The following is a 14,114-nucleotide window of genomic DNA, read 5'->3' on the forward strand; positions in this document are numbered from 1 at the left end:
AGGAAATGCTCAAAGCAAACCACAAAAAATGGGAAGATATACTCTTCTTGTACTTAAATCGCCATTGTGTATTTTGTATTAAATCACGACGCAATTTATGTGTTTCATCGTGAATGAGAACGTCCAATGGATAGAGTAAAGCTGCAGTAGTGCATCGTAATATAATACTGATCTCCCAGGTAACGCTCCAAGCAAACCACAAACAAGGAGAAGGATTACTCTTCTTGTACTTAAGGCGCCAATGTGCCTTTTGTATAAAATCCCGACACAATTTCTGTGTTTCATCTTCAATGTAAAGGGCCAAGGGATGGACTACAAATGCAGTAGTGCATCGATCTCCTATACTGATCTCCAAAGAAACGCTCAAAGCAAATCTGAAACAATGAGATGATTTACTCTTCTTGTACTTAAGTCGTTATTCTGCCTTTGTATTATCTCCCGACCCAATTGCTGTGCTTCATCGTCAATGTGAGGGTCCAAGGGATAGAGCAAAGCTGCAGTAGTGCAGCGGAATCTAATACTGATCTCTCGTGAAACGCTCAAAGCAAACCAGACACAATGAGAAGATTTACTCTTCGTGTACTTAAGTCGGCAGTGTGGCTTTTGTATTAAATCCCGACGCACTTTCCGTGTTTCATTATCCATGTGAAGGTCGAAGGGATGGAGTAAAGCTGCAGTAGTGGATCGGAATCTAATACGTATCTCCAAGGAAACGCTCAAACCAAACCACAAACAATGAGAAGATTTACTTATCTCGTACTTAAGTCGGCATTGTGCCTTTTGTATTAAATCCCGACGCAATATCTGTGTCTCGTCGTCAATGTGAAGGACCAAGGGATAGATTAAAGGTGCAGTATGCATCGGAATCTAATACTGATCTCTCAGGAAACGCTCAAAGCTAACTAGTAACAATGATAAGATTTACTCATCTTGTACTTAAGTCGGCATTATGCATTTTGTATTAAATCCTGACGAAATATCTGTGTTTAGTCGTCAATGTGAAGGTCCTAGGGATAGAGTAAAGCTGCAGTAGTGAATAGAAATCTAATACTGATCTACCAGGGAACGCTGAAAGCAAGTTTCTAACAATGAGTAAATATACTCTTCTGGTACTTAAGTCGTCATTGTGCATTTGTATTAAATCCCGACGCAATTTCTGAGTATCATCGTCAATGTGGAGGACCAAGGGATAGAGTAAAGCTGCAGTAGTGCATCGGACTCCAATACTGATCTCCAAAGAAACGCTCAAAAAAAAACAGATATAATGAGAAGATTTACTCTTCATGTACTTAAGTCGTTATTGTGCCTTTTGCATTAAATCCCGACCCAATTTCTGTGTTTTATCGTCAATGTGATGGTCCAAGGGATAGTGTAAAACAGCAGTAGTGCATCGGAATCTAATACTGATCTCCCAGGATACGCTCAAAGCAAACCAGAAACAATGAGAGGAGTTACTCTTCTCGTGCTTAAGTCGGTATTGTGCCTTTTCTATTAAATCCCGACGCAATATCTGTGTTTCATCGTCAATGTGAATTTCCAAGGGATACAGTAAAGCTGCAGTAGTGCATCGGAAACTAATACTGTTCTCCCAGGAAACGCTCAAATCAAACCACAAACAATGGGAGGATTTACTCTTCTTGTACTTAAGTCGGCATTATGCCTTTTGTATTAAATCGCGACGCTATATCTGTGCTTCATCGTCAATTTTAAGGTCCAATGAATAGAGTAAAGCTGCAATAGTGCAGCGGAATCTAATACTGATCTCCCTGGAAACGTTCAAAGCAAACCAGAAACAATGAGGAGATTTACTCTTCTTGTACTTAAGTCGTCGTTGTGCATCCTGTATTAAATCACGACGGAATTTATGTGTTTCATCGTCAATGAGAAGGTCCAAGGGATTGAGTAAAGCTGCAGTAGTGCGTCGGAAGATAATACTGATCTCCCAGGATATGCTCAAAGCAAACCAGAACAATGAGAAGATTTACTCCTCTTGTACTTAAGTCGGCATTGTGCCCTGTGTATTAAATCCCGACGCATTTTCTGTGTTTCATCGTCAATGTGAAGATCCAAGGGATAGAGTAAAGCTGCAGTAGTGCATTGGAAACCAGTACTGATCCCCCAGGAAACGCTCAAAGCAAACCACATACAATGAGAAGATTTACTCTTCTTGTACTTAAGTCGTTATTGTGCCTTTTGTATTAAATGCCGACCCAATTTCTGTGTTTCATCGTCAATGTGAACGTCCAAGGGATAGAGTCAAGCTGCAGTAGTGCATCGGAAATTAATTCTGATCTCCCAGGAAACGCTCAAATCAAGCCACAAACAATGAGAAGATTTACTCTTCTTGTACTTAAGTCGGCATTGTGCCTTTTGTATTAAATCCCGACGCAATTTCTGTCTTTCATCGTCAAAGTGAAGAACCAAGGCATAGAGTAAAACTGCAGTAGTGCATCGGACTCTAAAACTGATCTCCCAGGAAACGCTCCAAGCAAGCCACAAACAATGAGAAGATTTACTCTTCTTGTATTTAAGTCAGCATTGTGAATTTTGTATTAAATCTCGACGCAATTTCTGTGTTTCAGCGTCAATGAGAAGGTCCAAGGGATAGAGTAAACCTGCTGTAGTGCATTGGAATGTAATACTAATCTCCAAGGACACGCTGACAGCAAACCAGAAACAATGAGAAGATTTACTCATCTTGTACTTATATCGGCATTGAGCCTTTTGTATTCAACCCCGACGCAATTTCTGTGTTCCATCGTCAACGTGAAGGTCCTAGGGAGAGAGGAAAGCAGCAGTAGCGCATCGGAATCTAATACTGATCTCCCAGGAAACACTCAATGCAAACCACAAACAATGAAAAGATATACTCATCTTGTACTTAAGTCGACATTGTGCCATTTGTATTAAATCCCGAACCAATATCTGTGTATCATCGTCAATATGAAGGTTCAACGGATAAATTAAGATGCAGTAGTTCATTGGACCCCAATACTGATCTCCAAAGAAACGCTCAAAGCAAATCAGAAACAATGAGATGATTTACTCTTCTTGTACTTAAGTCGTTATTGTGCCTTTTGTAAAAAATCCCGACCCAATTTCTGTGTTTCATCGTCTATGTGAAGGTCCAAGGGATAGAGTAAAGCTGCAGTAGTACATCGGAATCTAATACGGATATCCCAGGAAGCGCTCAAAGCAAACCAGATACAATGAGAAGTTTTACTCTTCTTAAGTCGGTATTGTGCCTTTTGTATTATATCCCGACGCTATTTCTGTGTTTCATCGTCAATTTGAAGGTCCAATGGATTGAGTAAAGCTGCAGTAGTGCATCGGAATCCAATACTGATCTCCCAGGAAATGATCAAAGCAAACCACAAACAATGAGAAGATTTACTCCTCTTGTACTCAAGTCGCCATATTGTATTTTGTATTAAATCACGACGCAATTTCTGTGTTTCTTCGTCAATGGGAACGTCCAATGAATAGAGTAAAGCTGCAGTAGTGCATCGGAATATAATACTGATCTCCCAGGAAACGCTCAAAGCAAACCAGAAACAATGAGAAGATTTACTCTTCTTGTACTTAAGTCGGCATTGTGCTTTTTGTATTAAATCCCAACACCATTTCCGTGTTTCATCGCCAATGTGAAGTTCCTAGGGATAGAGTACAGCTGAAGTAGTGAATAGAAATCTAATGCTGATCTACCAGGAAACGCTCAAAGCAAACCACAAACAATGAGAAGATATACGCTACTTGTACATAAGTCGGCATTGTGCCGTTTGTATTAAATCCCGACGCAATATCTGTGTTTCATCATCAGTATGAAGGTCCAAGGGATAGAGTAAAGCTGCAGTGCTGCATCGGAATGTAATACTGATGTCCCAGGAAACGCTCAAGCAAACCACAGACAATGAGTAGATTTACTCTTCTTGTCCTTAAGTCGTCATTGTGCCTTTTGTATTAAATCCCGACGCAATTTCTGTGTTTCATCGTCAATGTGAAATTCCAAGGAATAGAGTAAAGCTGCAGTAGTGCATCGGAAATTAATTCTGATCTCCCAGGAAACGCTCAAATCAAACCACAAACTATGAGAAGAATTACTCTTCTTGTACCTAAGCCGGCATTATACCTTTTGTATTAAATTCCGACGTAATTTCTGTGTTTCATCGTCAATGTGAAGGTCCAAGGGATAGAGTAAAGCAGCAGTAGTGCATCGGAAACTAATACTTATCTCCCAGGAAACGCTCAAATCAAACCACAAACATTGAGATGATTCACTCTTCTTGCACTTAAGACGGCATTGAGCCTTTTGTATTATATCCCGACGCAATTTCTGTGTTTCATCGTCAATGTGAAGATCCAAGTTATAGAGTAAAGCTGCAGTAGTGCAACGAAATCTAATACTGAACCCCCAGGAAACGCTCAAAGCAATCTAGTAACAACGATAAGAGCTCATCTTCTTGTACTTAAGTCGGCATTGAGCCTTTTGTATTCAACCCCGACGCAATTTCTGTGTTTCATCGTCAACGTGAAGGGCCTAGGGAGAGAGTAAAGCAGCAGTAGCACATCGGAATCCAATGCTGATTTCCCAGGAAACGCTCAAAGCAAACCAGAAACAATGAGAAGATTTACTCCTCTTAAGTCGGAATTGTGCCTTTTGTATTATATCCCGACGCTATTTCTGTGTTTCATCGACAATTTGCAGGTCCAATGGATAGAGTTAAGCTGCAGTAGTGCATCGGAATCTAATACTGATCTCCCAGGAAATGCTCAAAGCAAACCACAACAAATGGGAAGATATACTCTTCTTGTACTTAAGTCGCCATTGTGTATTTTGTATTAAATCACGACGCAATTTATGTGTTTCATGGTCAATGAGAACGTCCAATGGATATAGTAAAGCTGCAGTAGTGCATCGGAATATAATACTGATCTCCCAGGTAACGCTCAAAGCAAACCATAAACATAGAGAAGATTTACTCTTCATCTACTTAAGTCGGCATTGTGCTTTTTGTATTAAATCCCAACGACATTTCCGTGTTTCATCGTCAATGTGAAGGTCCAAGTGATAAAATAAAGCTACAGTAGTGCATCGGAATCTAATATGTATCTCCATGGAAACGCTCAAACCAAACCACAAACAATGAGAAGATTTACTTATCTTGTACTTAAGTCGGCATTGTGCCTTTTGTATTAAATCCCGACGCAAAATCTGTGTCTCGTCGTCAATGTGAAGGACCAAGGGATAGATTAAAGGTGCAGTAGTGCATCAGAATCTAATACTGATCTCTCACGAAACGCTCAAAGCTAACTAGTAACAATGATAAGATTTACTCATCTTGTACTTAAGTCGGCATTATGCATTTTGTATTAAATCCTGACGCAATTTCTGTGTTTAGTCGTCAATGTGAAGGTCCTAGGGATAGAGTAAAGCTGCAGTAGTGAATAGAAATCTAATACTGATCTACCAGGGAACGCTGAAAGCAGGTCTCTAACAATAAGTAAATATACTCTTCTGGTACTTAAGTCGTCATTGTGCATTTGTATTAAATCCCGACGTAATTTCTGTGTATCATCGTCAATGTGAAGGACCAAGGGATAGAGTAAAGCTGCAGTAGTGCATCGGACTCCAATACTGATCTCCAAAGAAACGCTCAAAAAAAACCAGAAATAATGAGAAGATTTACTCTTCATGTACTTAAGTCGTTATTGTGCCTTTTGTATTAAATCCCGACCCAATTTCTGTGTTTTATCGTCAATGTGATGGTCCAAGGGATAGTGTAAAACAGCAGTACTGCATCGGAATCTAATACTGATCTCCCAGGATACGCTCAAAGCAAACCAGAAACAATGAGAGGAGTTACTCTTCTCGTGCTTAAGTCGGTATTGTGCCTTTTCTATTAAATCCCGACGCAATATCTGTGTTTCATCGTCAATGTGAATTTCCGAGGGATACAGTAAAGCTGCAGTAGTGCATCGGAAACTAATACTGTTCTCCCAGGAAACGCTCAAATCAAACCACAAACAATGGGAGGATTTACTCTTCTTGTACTTAAGTCGGCATTGTGCCTTTTGTATTAAATCGCGACGCTATATCTGTGTTTCATCGTCAATTTTAAGGTCCAATGAATAGAGTAAAGCTGCAATAGTGCAGCGGAATCTAATACTGATCTCCCTGGAAACGCTCAAAGCAAACCAAAAACAATGAGGAGATTTACTCTTCATGTACTTAAGTCGTCGTTGTGCATCCTGTATTAAATCACGACGCAATTTTTGTGTTTCATCGTCAATGAGAAGGTCCAAGGGATTGAGTAAAGCTGCAGTAGTGCATCGGAATATAATACTGAACTCCCAGGAAATGCTCAAAGCAAACCAGAACAATGAGAAGATTTACTCCTCTTGTACTTAAGTCGGCATTGTGCCTTTTGTATTAAATCCCGACGCATTTTCTGTGTTTCATCGTCAATGTGAAGATCCAAGGGATAGAGTAAAGCTGCAGTAGTGCATTGGAAACCAGTACTGATCCCCCAGGAAACGCTCAAAGCAAACCACATACAATGAGAAGATTTACTCTTCTGTTACTTAAGTCGTTATTGTGCCTTTTGTATTAAATGCCGACAAAATTTCTGTGTTTCATCGTTAATGTGAACGTCCAAGGAATAGAGTCAAGCTGCAGTAGTGCATCGGAAATTAATTCTGATCTCCCAGGAAACCCTCAAATCAAGCCACAAACAATGAGAAGATTTACTCTTCTTGTACTTAAGTCGGCATTGTGCCTTTTGTATTAAATCCCGACGCAATTTCTGTCTTTCATCGTCAAAGTGAAGAACCAAGGGATAGAGTAAAGCTGCAGTAGTGCATCGGAATCTAAAACTGATCTCCCAGGAAACGCTCCAAGCAAGCCACAAACAATGAGAAGATTTACTCTTCTTGTATTTAAGTCAGCATTGTGAATTTTGTATTAAATCTCGACGCAATTTCTGTGTTTCAACGACAATGAGAAGGTCCAAGGGATAGAGTAAACCTGCTGTAGTGCATTAGAATGTAATACTAATCTCCCAGGACACGCTGACAGCAAACCAGAAACAATGAGAAGATTTACTCATCTTGTACTTAAGTCGGCATTGAGCCTTCTGTATTCAACCCCGACGCAATTTCTGTGTTTCATCGTCAACGTGAAAGTCCTAGGGAGAGAGGAAAGCAGCAGTAGCGCATCGGAATCTAATACTGATCTCCCAGGAAACGCTCAATGCAAACCACAAACAATGAAAAGATATACTCATCTTGTACTTAAGTCGACATTGTGCCTTTTGTATTAAATCCCGAACCAATTTCTGTGTATCATCGTCAATATGAAGGTTCAACGGATAAATTAAGATGCAGTAGTTCATTGGACCCCAATACTGATCTCCAAAGAAACGCTCAAAGCAAATCAGAAACAATGAGATGATTTACTCTTCTTGTACTTAAGTCGTTATTGTGCCTTTTGTAAAAAATCCCGACCCAATTTCTGTGTTTCATCGTCTATGTGAAGGTCCAAGCGACAGAGTAAAGCTGCAGTAGTACATCGGAATCTAATACGGATATCCCAGGAACCGCTCAAAGCAAACCAGATACAATGAGAAGTTTTACTCTTCTTAAGTCGGCATTGTGCCTTTTGTATTATATCCCGACGCTATTTCTGTGTTTCATCGTCAATTTGAAGGTCCAATGGATTGAGTAAAGCTGCAGTATTGCATCGGAATCCAATACTGATCTCCCAGGAAATGATCAAAGCAAACCACAAACAATGAGAAGATTTACTCCTCTTGTACTTAAGTCGCCATATTGTATTTTGTATTAAATCACGACGCAATTTCTGTGTTTCTTCGTCAATGTGAACGTCCAATAAATAGAGTAAAGCTGCAGTAGTGCATCGGAATATAATACTGATCTCCCAGGAAACGCTCAAAGCAAACCAGAAACAATTAGAAGATTTACTCTTCTTGTACTTAAGTCGGCATTGTGCTTTTTGTATCAAATCCCAACACCATTTCCGTGTTTCATCGCCAATGTGAAGTTCCTAGGGATAGAGTACAGCTGAAGTAGTGAATAGAAATCTAATGCTGATCTACAAGGAAACGCTCAAAGCAAACCACAAACAATGAGAAGATATACGCTACTTGTACATAAGTCGGCATTGTGCCTTTTGTATTAAATCCTGACGCAATATCTGTGTTTCATCATCAGTATGAAGGTCCAAGGGATAGAGTAAAGCTGCAGTGCTGCATCGGAATGTAATACTGATGTCCCAGGAAACGCTCAAGCAAACCACAGACAATGAGTAGATTTACTCTTCTTGTCCTTAAGTCGTCATTGTGCCTTTTGTATTAAATCCCGACGCAATTTCTGTGTTTCATCGTCAATGTGAAATTCCAAGGAATAGAGTAAAGCTGCAGTAGTGCATCGGAAATTAATTCTGATCTCCCAGGAAACGCTCAAATCAAACCACAAACAATGAGAAGAATTACTCTTCTTGTACCTAAGCCGGCATTATACCTTTTGTATTAAAATCCGACGTAATTTCTGTGTTTCATCGTCAATGTGAAGGTCCAAGGGATAGAGTAAAGCAGCAGTAGTGCATCGGAATCTAATACTTATCTCCCAGGAAACGCTCAAATCAAACCACAAACATTGAGATGATTCACTCTTCTTGCACTTAAGACGGCATTGAGCCTTTTGTATTATATCCCGACGCAATTTCTGTGTTTCATCGTCAATGTGAAGATCCAAGTTATAGAGTAAAGCTGCAGTAGTGCAACGAAATCTAATACTGAACTCCCAGGAAACGCTCAAAGCAAACTAGTAACAACGATAAGAGCTCATCTTCTTGTAATTAAGTCGGCATTGAGCCTTTTGTATTCAACCCCGACGCAATTTCTGTGTTTCATCGTCAACGTGAAAGTCCTAGGGAGAGAGTAAAGCAGCAGTAGCGCATCGGAATCCAATGCTGATTTCCCAGGAAACGCTCAAAGCAATCCAGAAACAATGAGAAGATTTACTCCTCTTAAGTCGGAATTGTGCCTTTTGTATTATATCCCGACGCTATTTCTGTGTTTCATCGACAATTTGAAGGTCCAATGGATAGAGTTAAGCTGCAGTAGTGCATCGGAATCTAATACTGATCTCCCAGGAAATGCTCAAAACAAACCACAAAAAATGGGAAGATATACTCTTCTTGTACTTAAGTCGCCATTGTGTATTTTGTATTAAATCACGACGCAATTTATGTGTTTCATCGTCAATGAGAACGTCCAATGGATAGAGTAAAGCTGCAGTAGTGCATCGGAATATAATACTGATCTCCCAGGTAACGCTCAAAGCAAACCATAAACATAGAGAAGATTTACTCTTCTTCTACTTAAGTCGGCATTGTGCTTTTTGTATTAAATCCCAACGACATTTCCGTGTTTCGTCGTCAATGTGAAGGTCCAAGTGATAAAATAAAGCTACAGTAGTGCATCGGAATCTAATACGTATCTCCAAGGAAACGCTCAAACCAAACCACAAACAATGAGAAGAGTTACTTATCTTGTACTTAAGTCGGCATTGTGCCTTTTGTATTAAATCCCGACGCAATATCTGTGTCTCGTCGTCAATGTGAAGGACCAAGGGATAGATTAAAGGTGCAGTAGTGCATCGGAATCTAATACTGATCTCTCAGGAAACGCTCAAAGCTAACTAGTAACAATGATAAGATTTACTCATCTTGTACTTAAGTCGGCATTATGCATTTTGTATTAAATCCTGACGCAATTTCTGTGTTTAGTCGTCAATGTGAAGGTCCTAGGGATAGAGTAAAGCTGCAGTAGTGAATAGAAATCTAATACTGATCTACCAGGGAACGCTGAAAGCAAGTCTCTAACAATGAGTAAATATACTCTTCTGGTACTTAAGTCGTCATTGTGCATTTGTATTAAATCCCGACGTAATTTCTGTGTATCATCGTCAATGTGAAGGACCAAGGGATAGAGTGAAGCTGCAGTAGTGCATCGGAATCTAATACGGATATCCCAGGAAGCGCTCAAAGCAAACCAGATACAATGTGAAGTTTTACTCTTCTTAAGTCGGCATTGTGCCTTTTGTATTATATCCCGACGCTATTTCTGTGTTTCATCGTCAATTTGAAGGTCCAATGGATTGAGTAAAGCTGCAGTAGTGCATCGGAATCCAATACTGATCTCCCAGGAAATGATCAAAGCAAACCACAAACAATGAGAAGATTTACTCCTCTTGTACTCAAGTCGCCATATTGTATTTTGTATTAAATCACGACGCAATTTCTGTGTTTCTTCGTCAATGGGAACGTCCAATGAATAGAGTAAAGCTGCAGTAGTGCATCGGAATATAATACTGATCTCCCAGGAAACGCTCAAAGCAAACCAGAAACAATGAGAAGATTTACTCTTCTTGTACTTAAGTCGGCATTGTGCTTTTTGTATTAAATCCCAACACCATTTCCGTGTTTCATCGCCAATGTGAAGTTCCTAGGGATAGAGTACAGCTGAAGTAGTGAATAGAAATCTAATGCTGATCTACCAGGAAACGCTCAAAGCAAACTACAAACAATGAGAAGATATACGCTACTTGTACATAAGTCGGCATTGTGCCTTTTGTATTAAATCCCGACGCAATATCTGTGTTTCATCATCAGTATGAAGGTCCAAGGGATAGAGTAAAGCTGCAGTGCTGCATCGGAATGTAATACTGATGTCCCAGGAAAAGCTCAAGCAAACCACAGACAATGAGTAGATTTACTCTTCTTGTCCTTAAGTCGTCATTGTGCCTTTTGTATTAAATCCCGACGCAATTTCTGTGTTTCATCGTCAATGTGAAATTCCAAGGAATAGAGTAAAGCTGCAGTAGTGCATCGGAAATTAATTCTGATCTCCCAGGAAACTCTCAAATCAAACCACAAACTATGAGAAGAATTACTCTTCTTGTACCTAAGCCGGCATTATACCTTTTGTATTAAATTCCGACGTAATTTCTGTGTTTCATCGTCAATGTGAAGGTCCAAGGGATAGAGTAAAGCAGCAATAGTGCATCGGAATCTAATACTTATCTCCCAGGAAACGCTCAAATCAAACCACAAACATTGAGATGATTCACTCTTCTTGCACTTAAGACGGCATTGAGCCTTTTGTATTATATCCCGACGCAATTTCTGCGTTTCATCGTCAATGTGAAGATCCAAGTTATAGAGTAAAGCTGCAGTAGTGCAACGAAATCTAATACTGAACTCCCAGGAAACGCTCAAAGCAATCTAGTAACAACGATAAGAGCTCATCTTCTTGTACTTAAGTCGGCATTGAGCCTTTTGTATTCAACCCCGACGCAATTTCTGTGTTTCATCGTCAACGTGAAGGGCCTAGGGAGAGAGTAAAGCAGCAGTAGCGCATCGGAATCCAATGCTGATTTCCCAGGAAACGCTCAAAGCAAACCAGAAACAATGAGAAGATTTACTCCTCTTAAGTCGGAATTGTGCCTTTTGTATTATATCCCGACGCTATTTCTGTGTTTCATCGACAATTTGCAGGTCCAATGGATAGAGTTAAGCTGCAGTAGTGCATCGGAATCTAATACTGATCTCCCAGGAAATGCTCAAAGCAAACCACAAAAAATGGGAAGATATACTCTTCTTGTACTTAAGTCGCCATTGTGTATTTTGTATTAAATCACGACGCAATTTATGTGTTTCATGGTCAATGAGAACGTCCAATGGATATAGTAAAGCTGCAGTAATGCATCGGAATATAATACTGATCTCCCAGGTAACGCTCAAAGCAAACCATAAACATAGAGAAGATTTACTCTTCATCTACTTAAGTCGGCATTGTGCTTTTTGTATTAAATCCCAACGACATTTCCGTGTTTCATCGTCAATGTGAAGGTCCAAGTGATAAAATAAAGCTACAGTAGTGCATCGGAATCTAATATGTATCTCCATGGAAACGCTCAAACCAAACCACAAACAATGAGAAGATTTACTTATCTTGTACTTAAGTCGGCATTGTGCCTTTTGTATTAAATCCCGACGCAATATCTGTGTCTCGTCGTCAATGTGAAGGACCAAGGGATAGATTAAAGGTGCAGTAGTGCATCAGAATCTAATACTGATCTCTCACGAAACGCTCAAAGCTAACTAGTAACAATGATAAGATTTACTCATCTTGTACTTAAGTCGGCATTATGCATTTTGTATTAAATCCTGACGTAATTTCTGTGTTTAGTCGTCAATGTGAAGGTCCTAGGGATAGAGTAAAGCTGCAGTAGTGAATAGAAATCTAATACTGATCTACCAGGGAACGCTGAAAGCAGGTCTCTAACAATAAGTAAATATACACTTCTGGTACTTAAGTCGTCATTGTGCATTTGTATTAAATCCCGACGTAATTTCTGTGTATCATCGTCAATGTGAAGGACCAAGGGGTAGAGTAAAGCTGCAGTAGTGCATCGGACTCCAATACTGATCTCCAAAGAAACGCTCAAAAGAAACCAGAAATAATGAGAAGATTTACTCTTCATGTACTTAAGTCGTTATTGTGCCTTTTGTATTAAATCCCGACCCAATTTCTGTGTTTTATCGTGAATGTGATGGTCCAAGGGATAGTGTAAAACAGCAGTAGTGCATCGGAATCTAATACTGATCTCCCAGGATACGCTCAAAGCAAACCAGAAACAATGAGAGGAGTTACTCTTCTCGTGCTTAAGTCGGTATTGTGCCTTTTCTATTAAATCCCGACGCAATATCTGTGTTTCATCGTCAATGTGAATTTCCGAGGGATACAGTAAAGCTGCAGTAGTGCATCGGAAACTAATACTGTTCTCCCAGGAAACGCTCAAATCAAACCACAAACAATGGGAGGATTTACTCTTCTTGTACTTAAGTCGGCATTGTGCCTTTTGTATTAAATCGCGACGCTATATCTGTGTTTCATCGTCAATTTTAAGGTCCAATGAATAGAGTAAAGCTGCAATAGTGCAGCGGAATCTAATACTGATCTCCCTGGAAACGCTCAAAGCAATCCAAAAACAATGAAGAGATTTACTCTTCATGTACTTAAGTCGTCGTTGTGCAACCTGTATTAAATCACGACGCAATTTTTGTGTTTCATCGTCAATGAGAAGGTCCAAGGGATTGAGTAAAGCTGCAGTAGTGCATCGGAATATAATACTGATCTCCCAGGAAATACTCAAAGCAAACCAGAACAATGAGAAGATTTACTCCTCTTGTACTTAAGTCGGCATTGTGCCTTTTGTATTAAATCCCGACGCATTTTCTGTGTTTCATCGTCAATGTGAAGATCCAAGGGATAGAGTAAAGCTGCAGTAGTGCATTGGAAACCAGTACTGATCCCCCAGGAAACGCTCAAAGCAAACCACATACAATGAGAAGATTTACTCTTCTGTTACTTAAGTCGTTATTGTGCCTTTTGTATTAAATGCCGACAAAATTTCTGTGTTTCATCGTCAATGTGAACGTCCAAGGAATAGAGTCAAGCTGCAGTAGTGCATCGGAAATTAATTCTGATCTCCCAGGAAACGCTCAAATCAAGCCACAAACAATGAGAAGATTTACTCTTCTTGTACTTAAGTCGGCATTGTGCCTTTTGTATTAAATCCCGACGCAATTTCTGTCTTTCATCGTCAAAGTGAAGAACCAAGGGATAGAGTAAAGCTGCAGTAGTGCATCGGAATCTAAAACTGATCTCCCAGGAAACGCTCCAAGCAAGCCACAAACAATGAGAAGATTTACTCTTCTTGTATTTAAGTCAGCATTGTGAATTTTGTATTAAATCTCGACGCAATTTCTGTGTTTCAACGACAATGAGAAGGTCCAAGGGATAGAGTAAACCTGCTGTAGTGCATTAGAATGTAATACTAATCTCCCAGGACACGCTGACAGCAAACCAGAAACAATGAGAAGATTTACTCATCTTGTACTTAAGTCGGCATTGAGCCTTCTGTATTCAACCCCGACGCAATTTCTGTGTTTCATCGTCAACGTGAAAGTCCTAGGGAGAGAGGAAAGCAGCAGTAGCGCATCGGAATCTAATACTGATCTCCCAGGA

The sequence above is a fragment of the Schistocerca piceifrons genome, chromosome 3 (assembly GCF_021461385.2).
Source record: "Schistocerca piceifrons isolate TAMUIC-IGC-003096 chromosome 3, iqSchPice1.1, whole genome shotgun sequence".
In the NCBI taxonomy this organism is placed as follows: domain Eukaryota; kingdom Metazoa; phylum Arthropoda; class Insecta; order Orthoptera; family Acrididae; genus Schistocerca; species Schistocerca piceifrons.